This window comes from Cyrtonyx montezumae, unplaced genomic scaffold (assembly GCF_038088225.1).
Source record: "Cyrtonyx montezumae isolate F1298 unplaced genomic scaffold, pur_monq_1.0 scaffold_11, whole genome shotgun sequence".
NCBI classification, from domain to species: domain Eukaryota; kingdom Metazoa; phylum Chordata; class Aves; order Galliformes; family Odontophoridae; genus Cyrtonyx; species Cyrtonyx montezumae.
This window is the reverse complement of record NW_027071837.1, coordinates 15,952,492-15,966,174: the sequence shown is the minus strand read 5'-3', so window position 1 is coordinate 15,966,174 and position 13,683 is coordinate 15,952,492. Positions and strand designations below refer to the sequence as shown.

General features: G+C 52.0%; 1 pseudogene; it reads left to right on the top strand.

The window, feature by feature from the left end:
• Positions 1–10,760: 10,760 nt before the first annotated feature.
• LOC136044467 (ADP/ATP translocase 2-like) lies at positions 10,761–12,473 on the top strand (annotated as a pseudogene).
• The last annotated feature ends 1,210 nt before the right edge of the window (positions 12,474–13,683 follow it).

The window sequence follows — 13,683 nt, the reverse complement described above, 5'->3', positions numbered from 1 at the left end:
GGTCGTGCAGCGGTTCTCTGGGAAATCCGTCCCGCAAATAACGAGACTATCTCACAGAGCACTCGGCCAACCTGCTTCCGCGCGGCACGGTAACGTGGATGTGGGAACTGGGACCGCGGTCACGGAGCAGCTGTTGTCGTTTTGTGGTTTTGATGCCAGTATTCCACATCAGAGCATCACGCAGCAGTTAAGGAGTTAATGCTGTGGGAGCAGCAGAGGGGAGGGGCGGAGCTCTGCACCGGATGTGAGGTGGAGCGATGTCTGGGCGCATTCCTCTGGGCTGTTGTGGAGGTTCAGCAGGTGTGCTTCCCCTGCAGTTTCCTCCTTAACGTAAGCTCACAGCTTTTGGTTTGGAAATTTTTATCTCTCTCTCACTTGTTCAATTTTATTAGATTTAGTAAAGTTACCGTTCCTTCTCAGATCTTGCCGTTTTTTTCTTGTAGACCCATCTCTTCCCGCTGTTTCCGCCTCCCCCTCCCGGAGCGCGGCTCTGCTCGGGTGGCCGCGCGGCCACTGACGCAGTTTCTTTTTTCTCTCCCCTCTCCCTTCTCGGTTTCCCAGTTATTGGTTGAGAATGCGGGCAATGCAGTATTGGTACTCCATTGTAAATCTGGTGCTATGTGGACTAAGGTTTTTCATGTACCTTATAGCATGCTGGCGTTTTTTTAAGCTCCTCATGTTCAGCACCGGAGTAATGTATATATACAGCTACTTTAGTGTGCTGAGGGGGTTACATACCTCCTGCCTAAACACCCTGGCTAATGTAACAGATTATGCAGCATTTGGATTGGTTTCCAGTTACTCTTTTCAGGTCTTTACCTATATTCAGGATGTCAGCCTGGCAGTTGTGGCAGCTGTGTTATCTGTTTTTCTGAATGCACTCTTGGCAATAGTAATTTACATCATGTGGAGGAAGCTTTCCTCAAAACCAGAGAGTATTGAATGGCAGAGAAGGTGGAAAAAATTAGGAAAGAAATTAGAAGCGTGGGGACCCCCGGTGTTATGCAATTTTGATCTTGAGCACCTGTGGGATCCTGAGAAATTCAGTGAGTGTTTAGGTAAGGAGTCATGTGACTCAGGACGATCTGAGAAGGAATGTATTGTTTGGGGTCTGGCTTGTGCTTATCGAGCTATAATTGATATTCTGGAGAGAAATGGTTTCCAAATCAAGGTCCAAAGCAAAAATGAAAACCTCGAAGTTAGACCTGGCCAATCACAGGGAGCACCGGTATCAGTGTCGGTTGCCCCTGTGGAAGGCCAGAAATGGACACGGCCGTCTTCGTGCCTAGAACGGAAAGAAGAAGAAGCAGAGGAAAAAAAGGAAGATCCAGGCGAGGGGCCCTCCTCAGCACCACCACCACCACCACCTAGAAAGGCCACTAAGAAAAGTGAGAGACATGGAGAAGACAGTGATGATGATGGAGTCACTGTTACCACTACTCGTCGGCCCCTAAAGGTGACTGAAATACAAGGTTCAAGAAAGGAGTTTGTATGGCGCTCAGGTGAATCTATTGTCACCTGGTTGCTGCGGTGTTGGGACAGCGGTGCCAGCAGCGTGTCCCTAGATGGCAGCGAAGCCCGCCAACTGGCAAGCATTGCCCGAGACCCAGCTATCGACAGAGGAATTGGCAGATGTCTGAATGGAGTCGCTACCCTCTGGGAACGAGTACTAGTGGCTGTAAAGGATAGATACCCTTACAAAGATGATCTGGAGCCTAAGGTGGAAAGATGGAACACCGTGGAGAAAGGCATCCAATTTTTGAGAGAAACAGCCGTAGTAGAGATGCTGTATGATCCCAATTTCGTCCCTAACAATCCACACCAGGACCGTGATCCTGATAGAGTAAGGTGCACACCTGATGTATATCGCAAGCTCTCAAAAACAGCACCAGAGAGGTACGCAAGTACACTGGTAGCAATGTTCCATAGATTCGAGGGTCAAGACAGAAGACTCCCAGTTTATGAATTTACTATTACACTCCAAAACTTTGAACAACAGTTTCCACCATCACGTGCTTCCATTGCAGCTATAGTAGCAGAAGAAGTAGGTGAGATTAAGGAGACACAGAAAACTATACTGGAGGAACTGTCATTACTGATGAATAGGGATGAACCTGTGTCAGTATTGGAAACACCTGATGAAGACGAGCATGACCCAAAGAATCTGATGAAGCAATTTATCAAATTGTTGAAAGTCTTGGCCACCAAAGGCAACCGCCCCTCTGCACGAGCAAATGACAGCAGTAACATCATGTCACGTGTGGCCATGTGGAGCTTCTTACGAGAAAACGGAGAGGACATGAGGAAGTGGCATAAAAAACCCACTTCTGCACTGCGAGCACGGGTGAGAGAACTACAGCAGAGATCAGCCACCAATGAAATTGCTCCTGTCACTGCAGGTAACCAATAGAGGGGCCCTGCCCTCAGCCAGGGGAGGGAAAGGGATAATAGGGTGTATTGGACTGTGTGGATTAGATGGCCTGGCACATTAGAGCCACAAAGATATAAGGCACTGGTGGACACTGGTGCACAGTGCACTCTGATGCCCTCGAGTTATAAAGGGACAGAATTGATTCATATTTCTGGAGTGACTGGGGGTTCTCAGGAACTGTCTGTGTTGGAGGCAGAAATAAGCCTCACCGGTAAAACCTGGCAGAAGCATCCCATAGTGACTGGACAGGGGGCTCCATGCATACTCGGTATTGACTATCTCAGAAGGGGACATTTCAAGGATCCCAAGGGGTACCGATGGGCTTTTGGAATAGCTGCTGTAGATGCAGACAACATTCAGCAGCTGTCTGTTTTACCTGGCCTGTCAGAAGATCAGTCTGTTGTGGGGGTACTGAAAGTGAAAGAGCAGCAGGTACCTATCGCTACAAAAACGGTGCACAGACGGCAGTACCGCACCAACAGGGATTCCTTGCTCCCCATTCATAACTTGATCCGTCAGCTAGAGAGCCAGGGAGTGATCAGCAAGACTCACTCACCTTTTAACAGCCCCATATGGCCGGTGCGTAAAGCCAGTGGAGAATGGAGGCTGACAGTAGATTACCGTGGCCTGAATGAAGTCACACCCCCACTGAGTGCTGCTGTACCAGATATGTTGGAGCTGCAGTATGAACTGGAGTCAAAAGCAGCCAAGTGGTATGCCACTATTGACATTGCCAATGCATTCTTTTCTATTCCTTTGGCCACAGAGTGCAGACCACAGTTTGCTTTCACCTGGGGGGGCGTTCAGTACACCTGGAACCGTTTGCCCCAGGGGTGGAAACACAGCCCAACCATTTGCCATTGGCTGATTCAAACCACACTGGAACAGGGTGGGGCACCTGAGCACCTCCAGTACATTGATGACATTGTTGTGTGGGGTGATACAGCAGAGGAAGTTTTTAAAAAAGGAGAGCGAATAATCCAAATTCTTCTGGGTGCTGGTTTTGCTATTAAACGGAACAAAGTGAAGGGACCTGCCCAAGAAATTCAATTCCTGGGAGTAAAATGGCAAGATGGACGTCGTCACATTCCAGGAGATGTGATTGACAAAATCACCAGTATGTCACCACCCACTAGCAAGAAAGAGACACAGTCTTTTCTGGGTGTAGTAGGTTTTTGGAGGATGCACATCCCAAACTACAGCCTCATAGTAAGCCCCCTCTATCAAGTGACTCGGAAAAAGAATAATTTTGCATGGGGTCCTGAACAGCAGCAGGCCTTTGAGCAAATTAAGCAGGAGATAGCCCGTGCTGTGGCCCTGGGGCCAGTACGGTTGGGACAGGATGTGAAAAACATCCTCTACACTGCTGCTGGAGAGAAAGGTCCCACTTGGAGTCTGTGGCAAAGAGCCTCTGGGGAGACCCGAGGCCGACCCCTTGGATTTTGGAGCAGAGCGTACAGGGGTTCAGAGGAGTGCTACACTCCAACTGAGAAGGAGATTTTGGCAGCATACGAGGGGGTTCGGGCTGCCTCTGAAGTAATTGGTACTGAGACACAGCTCCTCCTGGCACCTTGACTGCCAGTGCTGAATTGGATGTTCAAAGGAAAGGTTCCCCCCACCCATCATGCTACCGATGCCACCTGGAGTAAGTGGATTGCACTGATTACACAGCGAGCTCGGATGGGGAACCTCAACCGTCCAGGAATCCTGGAGGTGATCATGGACTGGCCTGAAGGCAAGAAATTTGGAACATCCCCATCAGAGGAGATACCTCGTGCTAAAGAGGCCCCACCATATAACGAACTACCAGAGAATGAGAAGACGTACGCCCTCTTCACTGATGGATCGTGTCGTATCGTTGGGAAGCATCACAGATGGAAGGCTGCTGTGTGGAGCCCCACACGACGAGTTGCAGAGGCCACCGAAGGAGAAGGAGAGTCAAGCCAATTTGCGGAGGTAAAGGCTGTCCAGCTGGCCTTAGATGTGGCTGAACGGGAGAGGTGGCCCATGCTATATCTTTATACTGACTCTTGGATGGTGGCAAACGCTTTATGGGGGTGGTTGCAGCAGTGGGAACAGGACAACTGGCAACGGAAGGGTAAACCTTGGACTTCCGGAGGGCAGACTTTGACCTGTTCAGGACACTTGTTGCAAGGGTCTCTTGGGACTTGCTCCTGAGGGGTAAAGGGGTCCAGGAAGCCTGGATGCTCCTCAAGATGGAAATCTTAAAGGCACAGGAGCAGGCAGTCCCGGAGTCCCGTAAGTCGAGCCGGAGGAGAAAAAGACCAGTGTGGATGAACCGGGATCTTTTGTTGAGACTCCGAGAGAAAAAGAGAGTCTATGTCCTCTGGAAGATGGGTCAGGCTACTTGGGGTGACTACAGAGAACTGGCCAAGATCTGCAGGCAGAAAATTAGAAATGCTAAAGCCCAGCTTGAAATTAGGCTGGCTACTGCTGTAAAGGAGAACAGGAAACCCTTTTACAAATATATTAACAGCAGGAGAAAAACTAAGGAAAATTTCCCTCCTTTACTCAACAAGGCAGGCAATATAACCACAGATGATAAGGAAAAGGCTGAGGTTCTCAATGCCTTCTTCACATCTGTCTTCAATAGACAGAACAGTTGTCCACACGGTACTTGCCCTGACCTGGAAGTCCGGGACGGGGTGCATAATGCACCCCCTGTGATCCAAGCAGAGATGGTCAGAGATCTACTCCTCCATCTGAACTGCCACAAGTCCATGGGGCCAGATGGGATCCACCCAAGGGTGCTGAGGGAGCTAGCAGAGGTGATTGCCGAGCTACTTTCTGCCATCTATCAGCATTCCTGGTTATCTGGAGAGGTCCCACAAGATTGGAGGCTTGCCAATGTGACTCCCATCTACAAGGAAGGCCGTAAGGAAGACCCGGGGAACTACAGGCCTGTCAGCCTGACCTCGGTATCAGGGAAAGTTATGGAACAGATGATCTTGAGGGAGATCACACGACACGTGCATGGCAATAAAGGGATCAGACCCAGCCAGCACGGGTTCACCAGGGGCAGGTCGTGCTTGTCCAACCTCATCTCCTTCTATGACTGGGTGACCAGACAGGTAGATGAGGGAAAGGCTGTTGATGTAGTCTACCTGGACTTCAGCAAGGCCTTCGACACGGTCTCCCACAGTATTCTCCTAAGGAAACTGGCAGCCCGTGGTGTGGACAGGTTCACTCTTCTCTGGGTGGAGAACTGGCTGGAGGGCCGTGCCCAGAGGGTAGTGGTTAATGGAGTTAAGTCCAGCTGGCGTCCTGTTACGAGTGGTGTCCCCCAAGGGTCAGTTTTGGGGCCCATCTTGTTTAATATCTTTATTGATGACCTAGACGAGGGAATTGAGTGTACCCTCAGTAAGTTTGCAGATGACACAAAGTTGGGAGGATGTGTCAAACTGCCTGAGGGTAGGGAGGCCCTTCAGAGGGATTTGGATAGGCTGAACAGCTGGGCTGAGCTCAATGGGATGAGGTTCAATAAGACCAAGTGCCGGGTCCTGCACTTTGGCCACAATAACCCCATGCAATGCTATAGGCTTGGGGCAGAATGGCTTGAAGAATGTAGAGAGGAAAAGGACCTGGGGGTGTTGGTTGATGCTCGGCTCAACATGAGCCGGCAGTGTGCCCAGGTGGCCAAGAAGGCCAACGGCATCCTGGCCTGTATTAGAAATAGTGTAGCCAGCAGGAGCAGGGAGGTGATCATCCCCCTGTACTCAGCTCTGGTACGGCCGCACCTCGAGTACTGTGTTCAGTTTTGGGCCCCTCACTACAAGAAGGACATTGAGGCCCTGGAGCGTGTTCAGAGAAGGGCAACAAAACTGGTGAGGGGTCTGGAGTACAAGTCTTATGAGGAGCGGCTGAGGGAGCTGGCATTGTTTAGTCTGGAGAAGAGGAGGCTCAGAGGAGACCTTATGGCACTCTACCACTTCCTGAAGGGGGGTTGTGGTGAGGAGGGGGTGGGCCTCTTCTCCCTGATAAATAACGACAGGACGAGAGGGAATGGCCACAAGTTGCGCCGGGGAAGGTTTAGATTAGACCTGAGGAAGCATTTCTTTTCTGAAAGAGTGGTCAGGCACTGGGATGGCCTGCCTAGGGAGGTGGTTGAGGCACCATCCCTAGCGCTGTTCAAGAAGCGTTTAGATGAGGTGCTAAAGGATTTAATTTAGTAGTTGGGTAGAGATAGTGATAGGAGGATGGTTGGACTAGATGATCTTATAGGTCTTTTCCAACCTTATGAACTTATGAACTTATGAAACCTATTTTGGCTGCTGAACTGTGGAAAGACATTGCTGCCCGAACAAAAAGGTTGGGTGTAAAGGTGCGCCATGTAGATGCTCATGTGCCCAAGAATCGAGCTACTGAAGAGCAGAAAAATAACCATCAGGTAGATCGAGCTGCCAAAATTGAGGTGTCTCAGATCGATTTGGACTGGCAGAACAAAGGAGAGCTATTTTTAGCTCGGTGGGCCCATGAGACCTCAGGCCATCAAGGAAGGGATGCGACCTATAAGTGGGCTAGAGACCGAGGGGTGGACTTAACTATGGATGCCATTGCACAGGTTATCCATGACTGTGACACATGTGCCATAATTAAACAGGCCAAGAGGATGAAAACCCTCTGGCAGGAAGGGCGATGGGAAAAGTATAAATATGGGGAGGCGTGGCAGGTTGATTATATCACGTTGCCACGAACTCGCGATGGTAAGCGTTACGTGCTCACCATGGTGGAGGCGACCACTGGGTGGCTTGAGACATACGCAGTACCCCATGCTACCGCCCGAAACACCATCTTAGGGCTCGAGAAACAAGTCCTATGGCGACATGGCACTCCGGAGAGAATTGAGTCCGATAATGGGACTCATTTCAAAAATTCTCTTGTGGATATCAGGGCCAAAGAACACGGCATTGAATGGATCTACCATATCCCCTACCATGCACCAGCTGCTGGTAAGATCGAGCGCTACAACGGGTTGTTAAAAACCACGTTGAGAGCAATGGGTGGTGGGACATTCAAGCACTGGGAGAAGCATCTGGCAGAAGCCACCTGGCTGGTCAACACTAGGGGATCAGTCAACCGAGAAGGTCCTACACAGTCCAGCTCCTTACAGACCATAGAGGGAGATAAGGTCCCTGTGGTACATGTGAGGAGCATGTTGGGAAAAGCGGTGTGGGTCCTTCCAGCCTCTGGAAAGGGCAAACCCCTCCGTGGAACCGTTTTTGCGCAGGGACCTGGGTGCACCTGGTGGGTAATGGATAAAAATGGGGACGTCCAGTGTGTCCCACAAGGGAATTTGATATTGGGGGAATGCAGTCTGTAATTACATGTGGATGTATGTATATATATATATATATATGTTTCTATGGAACTTATGTTACTACTGTTTTGGTCATGCATAGATGTGTGTTAAGCATGATGTGATGATGTGGAATAAGGGGTGGAATATTGTGGTTTTGTGGTTTTGATGCCGGTATTCCACATCAAAGCATCACGCAGCAGTTAAGGAGTTAATGCTGTGGGAGCAGCAGAGGGGCGGAGCTCCGCACCTGATGCCAGGCGGTGCTCTGCCTGGGCACGCGTTCCTCTGGGCTGCCGTGGAGGTTCAGCACGTGTGCTTCCCCTGCAGTTTCCTCCTTAACGTAAGCTCACAGCTTTTGGTTTGGAAATTTTCTCTCTCTCTCTCTCAATTGTTCAATTTTATTAGATTTAGTAAAGTTACCGATCCTTCTCAGATCGTGCCGTTGTTTTCTTGTAGACCCATCTCTTCCCGCCGTTTCCCCTCCCCCTCCCGGAGCGCGGCTCTGCTCGGGCGGCCGCGCGGCCACTGACGCAGTTTCTTTTTCTCTCCCCTCTCCCTTCTCGGTTTCCCTTGGGTCACTGTCACGGATAACACCGTGACAGGGGCAAACAGATGGCGTCCCTGTAAGGGGAGTGTGCAAGTGGGAATGGCAGAGCTTGGCCAAGGATGTTGCAAACTCGTGTCTCTGGGCCAAGAAGGGATGTTCCTCGGTGCAGGCACAGCCTGGCTGACTGTGCAATAGCTTTTGGGTCTGGAAGCGGTGGTGTCTGGCAAATAGTAGCTGCTTTCTGCTCAGACTGGTCCTTCCAGTGTCTCCTGGGGGTAATGCAGGCCTGGGCGATCTCATCCTCTAAGAATGGGGGAAAGTACATCAAGAAACGGATACTTGAGGTTGTAAAACTGCCGGACACGTTAGGTTGTTCCTGACCTGGGTTTTGAGAGTTGTGGGTGCCGGGATCCTAACTCTGTGTTCCCACAGCTGACATAATGTACAGCGGCACTATCGACTGCTGGCGGAAGATTGCCCGGGACGAGGGCTCCAAGGCCTTTTTCAAAGGTGCATGGTCGAATGTACTCCGAGGAATGGGTGGTGCTTTCGTCTTAGTTCTGTATGATGAAATTAAGAAGTACACATAAATTATTCTTGCTCTGAACTGGCGTGTTGTAATGTGTTATCTGTGACCGTTCATGGACTTGTATGAAAGCTGTCTAGTTCATAGGTTCATAGGTTCATAAGGTTGGAAAGGACCTACAAGATCATCTAGTCCAACCATCCTCCTATCACTATCCCTACCCAACTACTAAATCAAATCCCTTAGCACCTCATCTAAACGCTTCTTGAACAGTTACTAACAGTAACGGATGATATTTATACAGGTTGGCATGGGGCAGGGACAACCTCCTGCCCCATCTTTATCAAATCATTCCCACTCTTGGGACTCAAACGTGGTTTCTATTTCAGTCACTCCTGTTTAAAGAGTACGAAGAAATAAAAATCTGACACCAACTTTCCTCGTCTCGTGGTTGTTCTCACAGTGTGAGGGGCCAGGGACCTCGGTACAATGGAAGACAAAGCCCTGCATGCCTCACTGACTGTGGGCTCCAGCACGTGAATGCAACGCAGCCTGCCAAGAAAGCTGGGTTAGTGTTCCCTCCCTGGTGGAGGTCAGCAGTGAGTGCTGGTAGTAACTGAGGCCCTGTGCCACCGGTCCTGCCACGGGGGCATTGTGCTCCTTGGGGCTGATGAGGGCTCTTTTTGAAAATATCGAGTGCTAGTATGTTTTCCTGCAAAGCACCAAGTGGACAAAATATGTGGGAGACCGGAGGAATGTCTAAGGAGTATCCACAGCAGCCTGGAAGAGCAGAGTTGAGATCACGTGCTCTGGCTGTCACGGTGTTATCCGTGACAGTGACCCAAGGGAAGCCGAGAAGGGAGAGAGGAGAGGAAAAGAAACTGCATCAGTGGCCGCGCGGCCGCCCGAGCAGAGCCGCTCTCCGGAAGTGGGAGGGGGAAACAGCGGGAAGAGATGGGTCTACAAGAAAACAACGGCACGATCTGAGAAGGAACAGTAACTTTACTAAATCTAATAAAATTGAACAATTGAGAGAGAGAAAAATTTCCAAACCAAAAGCTGTGAGCTTACGTTAAGGAGGAACTGCAGGGGAAGCACACGTGCTGAACCTCCATGGCAGCCCAGAGGAACGCGTGCCCAGGCAGAGCGCCGCCTGCATCCGGTGCGGAGCTCCGCCCCTCTGCTGCTCCCACACTGCTGCGTGATGCTCTGATGTGGAATACCGGCATGAAAACCACAAAACCACAACACTGGCTTAGAAACTGAACTCCCTACTTGGGCAAGTTAAAACTCAGCCAGAGAAAATAAGTGTGGTATGCCACTGACACCTTTGTGTTACAGTTTACTCCTGAGGCCTACAAAGTGTTCATAGCCTTGTACCAGCCAAGCCTCTCCGTTGTGTAACTGCTTACGAGGAAGAGCCGGGGCACTGCAGGCTGGAGAGCCTGGGAAGATCGTGGGGCTGCGGGTGCACATCCCCGGGTGGGGTGGGGCTCGGGCAGCCAATGGTTGGGGCTGCGGGGACTGAGGGTCGTGCAGCGGTTCTCTGGGAAATCCGTCCCGCAAATAACGAGACTATCTCACAGAGCACTCGGCCAACCTGCTTCCGTGCGGCACGGTAACGTGGATGTGGGAACCGGGACCGCGGTCACGGAGCAGCCCTGGGCTGAGCTGCGGGGCCGTGTCTGCCCGAGGCCCCGCGACACGCGGGGCAGAGCCCTCAGCCCGAGGACGGTACAGGCGGTCCCGCGGTCTCCGGGCCCGACTCCCTTCCCCGCGGCGGCCCCGCCCCCTCCCGCAGACAATGGGTGGGCGGAACACAGCGACGCGTTGCCGTGGTGCTTCCCCGCCCGTGTTTCCACCTCCGCCTCTATATTACGAGATCATTTCTGCCCTGCTGCCACAGGGCTTCCCTTCTTGTGGAGCCTGTCTTCTCATTCGCCTCCTCCCGCCATGGGCGATGCTGCCGTGTCCTTCCTCAAGGATTTCCTCGCCGGGGGAGTGGCGGCCGCCATCTCCAAGACGGCCGTCGCCCCCATCGAGAGGGTGAAGCTGCTGCTGCAGGTGAGCGGCGGGACGGGGCCGGCGGGCGCCCCAAGGTCGCCGCAAGGAGAGGGGGGCGGCGGGGGCCGGGGATGAGCGGAGCGGCGCTGAAGGCACTCTGGGCCCCGCAGGTGCAGCACGCCAGCAAGCAGATCGCCGCCGACAAGCAGTACAAGGGCATCATCGACTGCGTGGTGCGCATCCCGCGCGAGCAGGGCATCCTCTCCTTCTGGCGCGGCAACCTGGCCAACGTGATCCGCTACTTCCCCACCCAAGCGCTCAACTTCGCCTTCAAGGACAAGTACAAGCAGATCTTCCTGGGCGGCGTGGACAAGCGCACCCAGTTCTGGCGGTACTTCGCCGGGAACCTGGCGTCCGGCAGCGCGGCCGGCGCCACCTCGCTCTGCTTCGTGTACCCCCTCGACTTTGCCCGGACCCGCCTGGCAGCCGACGTGGGCAAAGCCGGGGCCAACCGCGAGTACAGCGGCCTTGGTGACTGCCTGGTGAAAATCTTCCGCTCGGACGGCCTCAGGGGCCTGTACCAGGGCTTCAACGTGTCTGTGCAGGGCATCATCATCTACAAAGCCGCCTACTTAGGCATCTATGACATGGCGAAGGGTAGGTGGGCTGGCACGGCGCTTGCGGCCCGCAGACCGGCACCGTGTGTGCCGGCGGCTTGCACGCTGCTCTCACGCAGAACTTCTCTCCCGCAGGAATGCTCCCTGACCCAAAGAACACGCACATCGTGGTCAGCTGGATGATCGCTCAGACGGTCACCGCGGTCGCCGGTCTGGCCTCGTATCCCTTCAATACGGTTCGGCGCCGCATGATGATGCAGTCTGGCCGTAAAGGAAGTAAGTTGCTCTGCTCCCTCCATCCCCGTGCTCGGAGCTGGTGGGTGTCCCTTGAGTCAGTGGCAGTGGGTCTGAGCTGTGGGCGGGAGCGTTCCAGCTTTCACCGAGGCCTTCAGATGCCTTCTGTGAACTGCAGGACACGAGGGGACTGCAGAAGCAGTTGTCAGGTGGGGGGCAAACAGATCAGCCTCCGTGGCGTCCCTGTAAGGGGAGTGTGCGAGTTGGGTTTGTTCAGTAGGTGGGAATGGCAGAGCTTGGCCAAGGATGTTGCAAACTCGTGTCTCTGGGCCAAGAAGGGATGTTCCTCGGTGCAGGCACAGCCTGGCTGACTGTGCAATAGCTTTTGGGTCTGGAAGCGGTGGTGTCTGGCAAATAGTAGCTGCTTTCTGCTCAGACTGGAACTTCCAGCGTCTCCTGGGGGTAATGCAGGCCTGGGCGATCTCATCCTCTAAGAATGGGGGAAAGTACATCAAGAAACGGATACTTGAGGTTGTAAAACTGCCGGACACGTTAGGTTGTTCCTGACCTGGGTTTTGAGAGTTGTGGGTGCTGGGATCCTAACTCTGTGTTCCCACAGCTGACATAATGTACAGCGGCACTATCGACTGCTGGCGGAAGATTGCCCGGGACGAGGGCTCCAAGGCCTTTTTCAAAGGTGCATGGTCGAATGTACTCCGAGGAATGGGTGGTGCTTTCGTCTTAGTTCTGTATGATGAAATTAAGAAGTACACATAAATTATTCTTGCTCTGAACTGGCGTGTTGTAATGTGTTATCTGTGACCGTTCATGGACTTGTATGAAAGCTGTCTAGTTCATAGGTTCATAGGTTCATAAGGTTGGAAAGGACCTACAAGATCATCTAGTCCAACCATCCTCCTATCACTATCCCTACCCAACTACTAAATCAAATCCCTTAGCACCTCATCTAAACGCTTCTTGAACAGTTACTTACAGTAACGGATGATATTTATACAGGTTGGCATGGGTGTCAACGGTTTGCGGGACAGTTCGACCCGGTACTGTGACAATTGAGGCAGGGGACCCATGGGCCCACACCCCGGGGAAGGGGAAGGGGGAAAAGGGAAAAAGGAGAAGGGAGATGGGCCCAGGAACAAAACAGCGGCAACGATCTGAGGAGGAAAGCTAATTTACTAAATAAGATATCAGAAAGGAAAATAACACAATATAATATAATTGGAATTGAGGCAAATGAATCAAATAAAATGAGCAAGAGAGAGAGTGTCCGATAAACTGAAGGCCTTACGCTAACGCTGAAGGCGGACGGCTGCAACAAACACCCACTGCTGAGCTCGGTCCTGAAGGGAAGAGAGAGTCCCGTGACTGCAGACAGTTTTTATCTTTCCCTCTGAGCGTAAACACGTAAGAACGCAAAGCATCGCAAAGTCCTCTGGGGAATGGAGTTCTTCTTCTCTTCTGAGACAGGCATACCTGGAACTATCGATGGTCCACGGAACTGGAACATTAACTCTTTAACTCTAAATGCACTACATGATATTATGATGTGGAATACCAGTACCAAAAATCATAAAACCATGACAATGGGGCAGGGACAACCTCCTGCCCCATCTTTATCAAATCATTCCCACTCTTGGGACTCAAACGTGGTTTCTATTTCAGTCACTCCTGTTTAAAGAGTACGAAGAAATAAAAATCTGACACCAACTTTCCTCGTCTCGTGGTTGTTCTCACAGTGTGAGGGGCCAGGGACCTCGGTACAATGGAAGACAAAGCCCTGCATGCCTCACTGACTGTGGGCTCCAGCACGTGAATGCAACGCAGCCTGCCAAGAAAGCTGGGTTAGTGTTCCCTCCCTGGTGGAGGTCAGCAGTGAGTGCTGGTAGTAACTGAGGCCCTGTGCCACCGGTCCTGCCACGGGGGCATTGTGCTCCTTGGGGCTGATGAGGGCTCTTTTTGAAAATATCGAGTGCTAGTATGTTTTCC